General features: G+C 30.6%; 1 long non-coding RNA gene across 4 annotated transcripts; it reads left to right on the forward strand.

The window, feature by feature from the left end:
• The first annotated feature begins 181 nt into the window (after nucleotides 1-181).
• LOC122599532 lies at nucleotides 182-2,108 on the forward strand. Of its 4 annotated transcripts, none has more exons than XR_006323925.1 (3): nucleotides 182-1,049; nucleotides 1,143-1,244; nucleotides 1,735-2,108. It is a non-coding gene; the product is annotated as an uncharacterized LOC122599532 (long non-coding RNA). The 4 variants fall into 4 exon arrangements; XR_006323926.1 differs by having other exon boundaries at nucleotides 1,148-1,244; XR_006323924.1 differs by having other exon boundaries at nucleotides 183-1,044.
• Nucleotides 2,109-13,463: the final 11,355 nt, after the last annotated feature.

Genomic DNA, 13,463 nt, shown 5'->3' on the forward strand with positions numbered 1-13,463 from the left:
TTTGACTAACTTTCATTTAAAAAAAAGAACCACTGACCTTTTGACTTGATAATTTAGTAAAACGTAATTTTGTTTAATAAGTGTTGTAAAACTTATAAAAACTACAGAAATCTTTTATCATTATATTACTGAACTTATTTAAAAAATACTCGTATATATTACTGGAAATTATATAAAATCATATTCTCCTTCACGCAGTCACGCAAGTCAAAACACTCTCTCTCTCTCTCTCTAGTCCGTCATCTCTGCAGCACTTCACCGGCCAGTCTCTGCCAATGACTTCGACTCCGCCGATGAAATCTCATCGTATATCGCAATCTGCTGCTGATTTCGAGATAATCGCCTCCACCTCCGTCTCTGGCGATGAATCCGTCGTAATCGCAGATGAATAGGTCATTGCACATCGCAATCCGCTTCTGATTATGTCAAAATTGTCTCCGTCGCAGATGAATAGGTCATATTCATTCACCGTGCTTATAGTTCATCATTTTCGGTAATATCTCCTTCATCTTCCAATTAAAATTGGCTGATATTTTAGCTGATATAATCGAAAATTGGTTAAATTGATTGATTAAGCGTGAATTAGGTTGTGTTTAGATGGATGAATTTGTTAAAAAGCTGAGCTTTTAAGCTTGAAGGTGTGGTTGCACGCCAACTGTTTGTGAAAATGTCTCTATGAACTTTACATCGAATTGTGCTTGTATTCGTTCTTCTATCATTCATTACTTGATTGGATGAGTTTGCTAATTTGCGATACAATAGCTCGTCTTCAAGTCTGATTGTGTTGGCTCAGTAAGTGTTTACATAATTGTCGTATAGAAATGTGGGATGTGAATTAGCTGACGTTCATTAAGATCGACCAGATTTTGTAGAAATGGACGATGAATCAAATGACTTCTTTGATGTTCCCAAACTTTTGGTGTCGTTCAATTTGAAATTGTAAATTGTGACTTAATAGTTAATCTAACAGAAGATCGAAGGGACAGTTGGTCAGTTCCAGAACCTTCTTTGTTTCAACTTCGGGGAGAAACCTTTTATAAGACCGTAAGGTTTACTTTTCATCAACATCTTTATTCACTTTTTTTGAAAGAAAATGTTGGTTTTTATGCTACTTAGGTCAATTTCCATGTTGTCATTTCAAGATCAGGGCTAGGAGCACCTTGATGCAAAACCATTGTCGTTGACTTGCTGAGATAAGATAAAGTAAAGATGAAGTTGCTTCTGGACAAGGGAGCATTGTGTAGGTTGGCGTCCTGCTTTTGTTATAACTATCATTTACGTTCCTTATACTTAAAATATTTCTAAATGAAATAGTAAGGTGGGTAGAAAAATGGGACAAGTGGATTTGGTAACAGAGTCTAAACGGGTCAGGCTGACTCCCAACACTTTTTTGTTCACTTTCTTGTACTTTTTATATACAGTACTCGTATTTAGTGTAATTTTTTTTTTTTTTTTGTCACACAAACTGCATGCCTAAAACAATAGTATTGTTTCTATTGAATAAATCAAGTTTGCAAATTGTAAACACGTAGATAGTTGAATATGCTTTAGACCTGTTTCACAGTTTAGCTAACTTGTTCGTTGGTTAGCATTGCCATCAACTGTAGCTGGCAATCATGACCTGGAAACAAAATGTTATCATTCATATTGATTTTATGTCGATTTGTTGCAAGCATTATATTTTTCAATTTTGGAAGTGCTCTTAACTTTATTTTGTTTTGATATGCTGCTCAGGTCATTATGATTAGCAACACCAGAATCTGAACATGAAACTCATAGGGAATGAATATCACATGGCCACTTCAAGATGTAATAATTATCTTGTTGAAATGAATCTGATGCAGGCCCCCCTTTAAATGGCCCCAAACATAGAGAAGATGGGTGGCTCGAGATCGAGGGCGAGTTTCTCAGTCGGAAGGGGGGTAGAAGGGGATCTCGAGATGACCATGATGGAGGTGAAAGGAGGAACCTGGAAGGGTGGTATGATCGTTCAAGGGATCGAGATTAGGCCAAAGGCAAGTTAGATAATAAATCTATTATTGACAAAGTGTGATGCTTCTAGTTTTGTACTTAACAGTTTTGACAATAAATCTATTATTGACGATAAATGGAGACGCACATGGCAACATAGCTTTTGACATCGCAAAAATTTGTGTCATGCATCAGTATGTTGCAAACTTCATCTCCAACAGTAGCGACATGGTCCTATTTGTCACTAAAATTTGCAACTCCTTTATAGCGACGATGACCTAAGTATTACTAAATATGTCGCTAGAAGAAAAAATGTCGCTAAATTTGTCTCTAAATCTGTCTCTAGATTGCAATTTTTTTGTAGTGAGGTGAACGTTACTAGCCTTCGGCTATTTTGAAGTTTCTTTTACACGAGTATTAATTTTCCTCATATTTAGAGGGTGTTTGGGATTGAGTTATAAAGTGATTATCTGATTATTGCGTTTGTAAAACGCAAATAATCTAGAAAAGTGTTTGTATGAAAAAGTGATTATCGGCTATGAAAACGCAGTTTTGAAGAAGCATGTACCTCCCGGCTTTTTCAAAACGCAGTTTTGAAAACGCATAATCTATTTTGAAAACGCGGATTCTGTTTTGTAATCGCAATACCAAACACCCCCTTAAACAGATACACAAACACATAAACAATTTCATATCAAAAACACCATCTATTTCTTTTGGTTTTGGAGACGTTTTTGGAGAATTCATAATTAGCAGTTTTTTTACTTTTTTTCTTCTTTTATCAAGATACTTATTTTGGAATTAAATTAGTGTCTAATAGGATAGTTAGGGGAAAAAAAAAGTAAAAAAATAAAACATATTTTTCATTTTAGTAAATTAAAAAATAATAACAACAATGTAGATGTGTGAATTGAATACTTTACATACCCTTCATTATATATAAATTGAAGGGATCTTTAAGAATGGAATCATTAATTTTTTTTTTCTTTTGTGTATTTTCAGTAGGTTTCATATATTATTTTTGATATTTATTAAAGTATAAAAGTAGTTAAGCTGTTTACTATTTATTTACTTTTTTGTTGTTAACTTTATTTATTATTATTTTTTTGTATTTATTTTATTATCCCTTATTATATCAAAAAACAAAATATATTTTCTAAATATATGTATTTTTGAGTTTTATTTATAAAAATAAGAAAAAAAAAATAGGAAATTAACTGAAGAAAATTTTAATAGATTTTGTTTAAAAGAATTTTCTGTCATTTTTGGGATTGAATTTTTTTTTTAAAAAGTACACTTTTTCTCTTCTCTTCCTCTCATTTCTTTACCAATATAACTCGAGAATATACTGCAAGTATTGCCATGGAAGGAATATCATAATTATTTTTTGACCACTTTAATTTATATATAAATATAAAATGATGACTTTAATTATAGAGAAAATATTATATGATGTTAACATTATATTGCCACACTACTAATTTTTACACATGTTAAATAGCCTCCTGAATTTAAGTTCTGTGAGAAAAAACAACATATAACTATATGATGTTAACATCGTATAAGTTATCCCAAAATTATAATGTGTATTTTGCAAGAATATACCGCAAGTATTGTCATGGAAAGAATGTCATAATTATTTTTTGACCACTTTAATTCATATATATCAGTTGGGTGTTGTAAAACAAGTATTAAAGTAAAATAAATAGAACGAGATTTTACCCTTAATTCAAGATTCACGAAGAAAATGATACATGGTAATTTTCAATGAAAATGACCTATTAATTTTTATCTTGTACTTTAATATTTGTGTTATTACCTAATAAATATATAATGATGTCTTTAATTACTGTATAATGAGTATTTTGCAAACTCCTTACTCCATCCACACGATTAAAATCTGGGTATTTTGGGCTACAAAAATTGTGGGTCTTTATATTTTGGAGGACTCATGGTCTTATGGAAAGCTAGTGGATGATCATCATGTTTCTTGAATCTTCCGGTCAACAACGTTTACTTTTCTGCAGGTAGTCCAATCAATTTTATTAGACAAAATGACAACTGACAAGTTTTATGTTTAGCGTGTTCGATTTTGATTACCTGTATAATGATTGCTTAATTATATCCATGTTAATTAGAAGATGTACTAATATCAAAATTCGTATATGTATGCGCCAATTGGTAAAGTATTTGACTTTGAAAGGATCTACCGGGATTCAAACCGCACTTTTCACATTTATGGAGTGGATTAATAAAAGATTTTTTGAGAATTCAAGGTTTCATCCCAATCATACGTATAGTTTAGAAGTAAATGTAGTTTAAAATGTTGTTAAAAAAAAGAGAAAAATATTAAGACAAATAAAAGAGAAAATACTCAAACATGACCTCTTTTTGAAGCAAGCTGACAATGTACTGACCGGCTTATTTATGTTTTTGTTTTATAATCAGCGTGTTGTGCAGCTACCAGTCTACCTTTTTTTGTTTTTTATATTTTATTTATATTTATATCATTATTTTAGGTTGGTATTGTTTTAGCGTTTCATACTTTAACCATTAAATCTTTTGGCTTTTTATTTTTATCATTTAAGTTTTATATGAGGATTCATGATGCTACATTTTGTCTTAAATACCTGCTGGCCGAACTCATGAACAAGAAGTAGACACTTCTGTATTTGAAATGTGTTATATGATTTCATTAAATCTTAACCCATAGAATGTTATGGTTTAACTTATCAACTGATAACTCCCAATAGCCATCAAGTAGTGTTACTATTAAGAGATGAATATAGCTACACGTCTAATATTACGGGAATAGTTATAGTCATTTATGTTTAGAAAGATCAAAGGGACTAAATCCTAAACTATTGAAATCGAAGCAATAGAAGTAAATATTGGCATGATCACAACATCTCTACGCTTGTTACACTATACAGACATATTAACTAGTCAAAAAATTAGGAATTCAAGTTAGAGACTATAATGAATTATCGGTTTTGGTGACGGATGTCACAAAATGTGCCTAAAAATATGTTTATTTCATTCAATGGTTGACACTTTACATAAAACATTTCTCCTCCCTTTTTTTTGGTTAATTATATATTTAACTGGTGTTCGGGCCCGTCTAATGGACGGATAGTCTCAAAATATATTAATCAAAGCTAAAAAAATTGAAATTCAAATATATTAAATAGATATACCGAAATCAACTTGGAAATTTGCTAACTGAATAGCCACTCCAGCGGTTAAAATACTCCTAAAATTTTTCGTTCATTTACCATTGACCGAGCCATGTATGATAGTATCCTGCAAATAGAAAAAAAAATAAAAAAAACTGGTAATTTATTTAAAATTGATATCATGTTTTTCATAAAATCCGAAGTATATTGTCATACACAAACTAAAATAATGAATTGTTCCACCATGCTAAATAATCAAACTAAAACATTCAACACCATCTCAATATGTAACATTTTTCCCTGATAGAATAACAACGGCTAAAAAATTACACCATTAATGAGCTAGTTTTAAAACAGATTTAAAACAATCATAGTCGATATATTAAAATAATCATAATCTTACTCATAGCAAATTCGACTTTTCATCTAAAAGATTATAGAAAGATATAATCGTAAATCTTAAGTATACACCATTAATGCGCTACTTTCAAAACGATATCAAAATAATCAAAGTCAATATATTAAAGTAATCAGAAACCTACTCATAGCAAGTTTAGACTTTATACCTAAAAGGTTATAGAAAGATATAATCGTAAATTATCACGATTTTATGTAACGAATGTAGCAAGTTTCTATTGAAAAAACATTATAATGATTTTCAAAGCATTCCGTCGTTATTTAACATCAGATTGTATCTTAACATATAATGGTGAAGCTTTATACATACTCTGACCTGCATTATATCTATCTATACTCCCTTAATAAGCAAACTACCCCACCCCCCTTTTAACACCTCTACCTTTAAAATATCTTTTATGCCCTCCTAATTTACACTACCCTATATTTTCTCCATCACGCTTATTATACACACATACGTTCATCCAATTTCCGATTTTCTCTCCCTTCCCCCTTCTCTGATTTTCTCCCCCCATAAACACCATCCACCACCGCCCCAAATACCACCATCCACCGCCGCAATCCACCTTCTATGTACGTTATCTCCCAATAAACACCATCCACCACCGCCCCAAAAACCACCATCAAACCACCATCCACCGCTGCCGGCTTGTTTTTTTTTTCTTTTTCATTGCCGCCGCCCCACAAACCACCATCAAACCACCGACATTTTTTTTCTTATTCCCCGCTGTATCGCGCGGGTACAACGCTAGTACTCGAATAATCGTATATAACTAATGGAATCTTAACATTGCATATTACACTAAAAATTGGATCGCAAATAGCAACCACGACACATTTTTGTAAAGATTTTTTCTGTATTATAACTTTTGCTATGATAAGTATCTCAAAAGTTATACATTTTCATGTTAGTTCAATTTTTTTTTTTTCTGTTTTATTGATTATAAAAGTTAATTGTCCACATATACTGGAATTAAATTTATTCACATAAAATGGGTATAGGATAATTTTTTTTATTTGGGTCCCTTTGAAAAATGAATTTAATTTTAACACAGATGTAGTGTTCAAGCTCGTCCAATAGACGGGTAGTCTCAAATTTTCGGTTCATTCACCATTGACCGAGCCATGTATGATAGTGTCCTGCAAATAGCAAAAAAAACATGGAAAAAACTGGTAAGTTCTGTTAGTGTGTTTCTATATATTTAATCCAACTTTAAAAAATAAACCCCAACCAAATTAACCATAAGAATCGAATAAACATCTTTGCACACAGATCGGGGAAAATTATTCAGGATAAAAAAGGAACCCAACCAAGGACATTCCAAACATCGATCTAATGATTTTATCGGCTAATGCAAGAAAGATAGGGAAACAAATTGTTGATGAAAAAAAGGAGTTGAACCAAAAACCTTACAAAGCCATCTCCTGTTGTGTTAAATCCTAAACATAATGTGGAACAATGGGTTTTATCTAAAGGTATTATTTAAAATTGATATCATGCTTTTCATAAGATCCGAAGTATATTTGTCATACACAAACTAAAATGGTGAATTGTTCCACCATGCTAAATAATCATACTAAAACATTCAATATCATCTCAATATGTAGCATTTTCTCCTGATAGAATAACAAAGGCTAAAATATTACACCATTAATGAGCTAGTTTCAAAACAGATTCAAAATAATCATAGTCGATATATTAAAATAATCATAACCTTACTCATAGCAGAATTTGACTTTTTATGTAAAAGCTTATAGAAAGATATAATCGTAAATTTTAAGTATCCATCATTAATGAGCTACTTTTAAAATGATATCAAAATAATCAAAGTCAATATATTAAAGTAATCAGAAACCTACTCATAGCAAATTTAGACTTTATATCTAAAAGGTTATAAAAAGATATAATCGTAAATCCAATATAGGTTACAAATAAAAAATTTAATAAATAATATTTAGATTAGTTAAGTCATATATCATAACTTAATCAATACGAAAGTTAAAGAAGAAACATACGAAAATTAACTCCATATAAATATTGATTTCAGTTTACCCTTTTTTTTCAACTTTAGTTAAACAAAAATTTACAGTTTCTTATATTTTAAAAGTGTAAACTATATAATTTGAAAAATGAATACCAATTCATCAACAAAGACCATCTCGAACGTTTTGATTTTCTTCGGGTTATTCCACTCTGAGTTGTAAATAATGGTTAACATGTGTTGGCTTAAGATCTTCAAGATGAACTAAGGTGGTCATATTTTTTATTGTTGAAAAAGTCATAATGAACCTCAAACTAAATTAAAAGAAATAATAATAACAATAACATAAGAATTCAATGTTAAAAAATAATAATGATGATTAATTATGTGCAAAGTATATAAAAAGAAAAACCCTTTGTAGTTGATCGTAGCTTCTTTTTTTTTGTTGTCATACGTGAGTTATATTATAAATTACCAACAAAACCGAAAAGTGTAAACTAATTATTTTTAAATTGGGTAAAATTGTAAATTGGTGATGGAAAACCAAAAAGTGTAAATTAATTATTTTTAAGTGTAAATTGGTGATGGAAAACCAAAAAGTATAATTAATTATTTTTAAATTAGGTTAAAGTGTAAATTGGTGTTGGAAAATCAAAAAGTGTAAGTTAATTATTTTTAAAATGGGTTAAAGTGTAAATTGGTGATGAGAAACCAAAAAGTTTAAATTAATTATTTTTAAGTGTAAATTATTGATGGAAAACCAAAAAGTATAATTAGTTATTTTTAAATTGGGGATGGAAAATCAAAAAGTGAAAGTTAATTATTTTTAAATTGGGTTAAAGTGTAAATTGGTGATGGGAAACAAAAAGTGTAAATTAATTTTTTTAGATTGGGGTTAAAGTGTAAATTGGTGATAGAAAACCAAAAAGTGTAAATTAATTTAGATTAATATTAAAAAATTAGAGAATTAATAAGGATGAATGATTAGGCTAAAAGAGAGAGATTAAGGGTGTCAAGTGTACCCCCAACCCCTCTTTTAGTTATATTATAGATAGATATCTAACTAGATCTTTTACCCGCATGATGTGCGGTTATTTAAAATAGTTCATGTTGTTTATATATTATATGAGTATCAATAATAACTTTTAACAATTCTAACTTGTATCGTAAGCATATATACATAAATCTATATTTATCGGTAATGGAAATATTTTTATATATATTGAAATATATAAATCCAAAGTATAACTGTTATTATTTAACTATTAGTCGCTTAATAAGTAAATATAATTATTATTATCTAATATAACACATATTATACTTCACGCACTATTAAAAAACATAAATTTAAATTAAATTGTAATGTATTGTAATGTATAACCATAGCAATCTACAGTATTATTTTTACAAACTGATATATAATCCATTAGAATAGAATATCTATCATACTTAATGAAGATTACATCATCAAATAATACATTTTGTAAAAGATGAAAAGCTTTAAAATAATTAAAAACCAAATTAAAATTACAATGAATTGAGAAGGTGAAAGAAATATCTGTTTTTTTTTTTTTTAAGTAAAATTGCATTCCTAATTATATGATTAATATTAAATCATTATAAATATAATTAGAACCTGGAAACAAAAAATTTGCTTGAGAAAAAGAATATCCCACGTTAAATAGAATCTTGAGTTTTTAGTGTTAGATAATATCTAGAGTTTTTAGTTTTATTTCATTTTATTTTTCATAATTAAATTATTGACAAAAAAATTATAAAAATGCCACATAGGTTATATCCTACGTGTCAAAGTTATAAGATAGGTTTTGAGTTGTAGAGCCTTTAGAATCGTTCGGTTAACTATTGTTTTAATAAATATATAGATAGATTTGTACTTCGTTGTTACTCTAACTATTATCAAGCGTCTTATTAATTATTGTGGAATAATTACATTTCTAACATATTATATCATTATCTAAGTTTCTTTAATGTTTCACAGGCAAAGCCCTGGTGACAAAACTTGTTTTATGTAATTTCGTACTTAAACTTTCTAGTTTTATTCATAAGCTTTGATAATTATGATAATGAATCCAGTCTTGAAAGTTCCTGCTCCACTATTTTATGTCTAAAGAACTAAACCATCTAAATGATTTCAAATTTGGATATAAACTAGCTGTTGACCCCGCGTGTTGTCGCGGGATACGTTTTTGGCGAGCGTCTGAGTGAATTGAGTGAGAACGTGAGGGCCCTGAAGAAACGGAGGGTATACAGTAAAGTTTTTGCAAATTTATGTCAAATATTCGAACCCAAACTTTAAAAATTACAACTAACTATCTAGCAATAACATTAAGAATATTGTAAATAAATAATAAGTCGTATAAGAACACAAATAATAACTATATTAATGTTTTAAATGTTTAATGAATGTGTGAAGTCCCTCACTCAATGGTTTAACCCACAAATGTAGAATAACAAGTCAAGTAATCACTAGATATAGGAATAGTATGAAACGTCAAGTAAGCACTAGATTGGACTAGTATTACGATAAATATAAATGCAAGAATATATATAACGTAATACGTACTTAAGCAATATAAAGATAAGTAAATGGTGAGACACAATGTAATTTTCAAGTGTATTTTATTTATTGATGTTAAATAAAATACAAGGTTGTTGCGGTACAAGATATTACAAAGTAAGTATCTAAACAACCTATGAACTACAAGTGATCTAACTTTACTAAATAAACTCTTTGATCGAAATACTTCAAGTTGTGAAGTTGTTAGAGATAAAAAATGGTGTTAAAATGTAATTATTTCAATAATGGAAGGAGTATTAGTGAAAGTTAGTCATTTGTATAAATACTCCTTTCCATACCAAAATTGTAAGCCTTTCACCATTTTCTTAATTAATTCCAATCATTCCACTCCAATTCTCTCTCAATCTTCATCCTCAACCTACATAAACACACAAACACTTTTTCACACACTAACACCATTTTTGCACAAATTGAGCTAAAGATAAATTGTTGACTAAAGTGATCCCCAAATAATTCTTTGAAGATAATTATCGCCAACGTGGTGGGTACGCCGCGGGTACACCCTATACATAAGCGTTGGTGGTACGCAAATATGATTGTTTGATCGAAGGGAAGTTTGTGATGAAAAAGATGCTTGTACAAATGCTTCAAGAGAAAGATTCATTAATTAAGGAGAAATGTGACAAAGTCAAAATTGTTAAGAAGAGACTTTCATGTTCAAATCCAAAAGAGCCAAGATCAAGCTTCCGCAAAGTGGTTCAAAAGCTCAAAAGCCAAATCCATTTTCCGCAGTGCATTTACTCTGAAAAGATCAATTGCATGACAATGTCAAGATTTATTGATGATTAAAGATGTAAAGTCAAGTTTTATGGAAGATCTTGAAGACAATGAGAAAGCTTCAAAGACCTTCATCAACAAATTCTTATTTAAAGATAGGAGTCATGCATACATTACATTTCAACCCTAAGGGGAAGAATGTTAGCACTCAAAAATAGGGTTAAAATGTAATTAGTTTAATGATGGAGGGGATATTAGTCAACATAGGTCAAATGTATATATATCCCTCTCCACCCCTAGATTTGTAAGCTTTTCCCCCATTTCCATAATTAATTCCAATAATTCCACTCAAAAAAAAAAAAAAAAGTCTTTTGGAGGGAAAAATAATTTTTGCCCATGACCTTAAAATGGCATGATTCATGGAGATTTGAAGTTTGTTAGCGCTCGAAAAATTTTCGGTCCGTTTTTGTGCGTTTTCGACGCGGTTTCGGCGAATTTTTTTTAGAAATTATCAAATTTTTTCTATGATCATGATATCCAAAGTTTACATGAAATTCAAAGTTTTGTGAGAACATACTTCGACTGCAAAAACACAATACCTGAACTACAAGATTTCCGAATTTCATTTTTTAATTCTTCATTTCAGTTTAAAACACAATACTTTTTCATTTCATTCCACCTTTGCTCAACAAAATGTCAAGTCCAAGTATCTCAAATTCTGTCAAAAATGATTACGTCTTCAATTTGTGGTTAACTACCTAACCCAAGAAACCTACTTTATCCGAAGTAAAACTTCATAAAGATGGACTGTGCTCATGTTGTACGACTACTCATTCGCAATCTGAAATAACTCCTTGTCAAGTAATGAAGTTAATGATTCATTCAATTGCAACTGAAAATGTCAAATTTCAAGAGGAAGTAGTCACGTTACAAGCTGAGAATGTCAAACTGAAAGAACAAATGATCTACTTTCGAGCGGGAATGTGAAGCTTAAAAATGAGATGAAAGATCTTCAAGCTAAATTTGGAAACCTTGCAGTTTGGAATGATATTGACAAACAAACTTTGAAGAAAAATGATGAGTTGATGTCACAAATGAAAGCTGAGATACATGAACTTCAAAAAGAATTGGAAACTTCCAACAAGAAGCTGAATGATACTATCTTGGAGAGCAAATCAAGAGAACTTATTTTGCAAGAAAAGATTTCAAGAATTCAACTTCAGTTGCAAAATGAGTCCTCCATTTTCTTAACCATGGAGAGCAAGTTCGTTGATGAGATGAACAGAGTTGAGAAGGAGAGACAAGATGTTTGCAACAAAATCAAGACTCTTGAAGAGAATTGTTTGCAATTTCAATCAAATGAAACATCTCTACAAAAGAGAATCTCTGAACTTGAGATGGAATTGCAAACACAATTAACATCTGGTGACACTCAAAGTGATGATGGCTCAGTTTATCATGATGCAAGTCCAATATTTCCAACTGAAATTGATGTTTCAAAGAAAGTTTCCATTGAGTGCATCCCAAAGAGCTCCAATGTCAATGGTTCATCAACCCCTGCCTGAAAGATGTCTCAGTTTACCAATTATGTAACACCCCACCGTTGGCGGAAACATGAGGTGTCATGAAAAGTACAGCACGATATAGAATTACATAGATACTGCTAAATGAAATAGAATATAATAAATATATTCCCAAAACATGAGTTCAAAGTTAAATTATGCTGGAACAACTCAATACAATAAGTCCATAAACGGTATAGTCCAAGGCATGTAGCCTTAAAGTCTGACAATAAGCAATGGAGCTTAAATCTCCAAAGTCCAGTCCTAGCATAGAAGTCTTTATCCCTGATTAGCCTGAGTACCTGAAAAGTATACTAAAACGTGTCAACACAAAGGTTGGTGAGTTCGTAGGTTTTAGTCAAAAAAGTCTAGTCAAGAAATAAGTCTTTTGTCGATTCTTTTAAGTACAAAAATAAGTATTTGTTCAATATATAATGAGCAGAGTTACGCCATATAAGTCAAAGTACATAAGTCTCATGTCCAAGTCTCAAAGTCCAAGGTACTCAATGTACCCGAAGTACTCAAAGTCTCAATGTCTCAAAGTCTGGCCTTACGGTACCTGCCTTAGTCCATAGTCTCAAAGTCTCAAGTCTCCATATAAAGCACGTCAAATAAGCACGTCATCAAACACAACAACAAACACATAATCACACACAAACAACAAGACAGAAGCACGTCAAATGGCATAAGTAACTCTATACGCACATGCTCAATATTAAACATAAACAGAAATCGACAAACTGTTTAAAAGAACAAGTATACTTTTCACCCCAAAAACTTATAAAAAGAGGGGCTACGAAACTCACCTGAAAGCAGCACAAGTAATAGTACCCTAGATCAACGAACAAGAACACGAACAGTCAGATACACCTGAAATAAGCTCACTATCTGTCCAAAAGTCCTACATTGTCCACAAGTCACCCAGTAAGTACCTACTTAATTGTGCAAGTCCATGTCCTATACTAGTGTCTTCATGAGAATGGGTTTATAAATATATTTTTATAAGAATTTCGGATTCAAATCCATATTTTTTTTAACA

Source organism: Erigeron canadensis, chromosome 1 (assembly GCF_010389155.1).
Source record: "Erigeron canadensis isolate Cc75 chromosome 1, C_canadensis_v1, whole genome shotgun sequence".
NCBI classification, from domain to species: Eukaryota; Viridiplantae; Streptophyta; class Magnoliopsida; order Asterales; family Asteraceae; genus Erigeron; species Erigeron canadensis.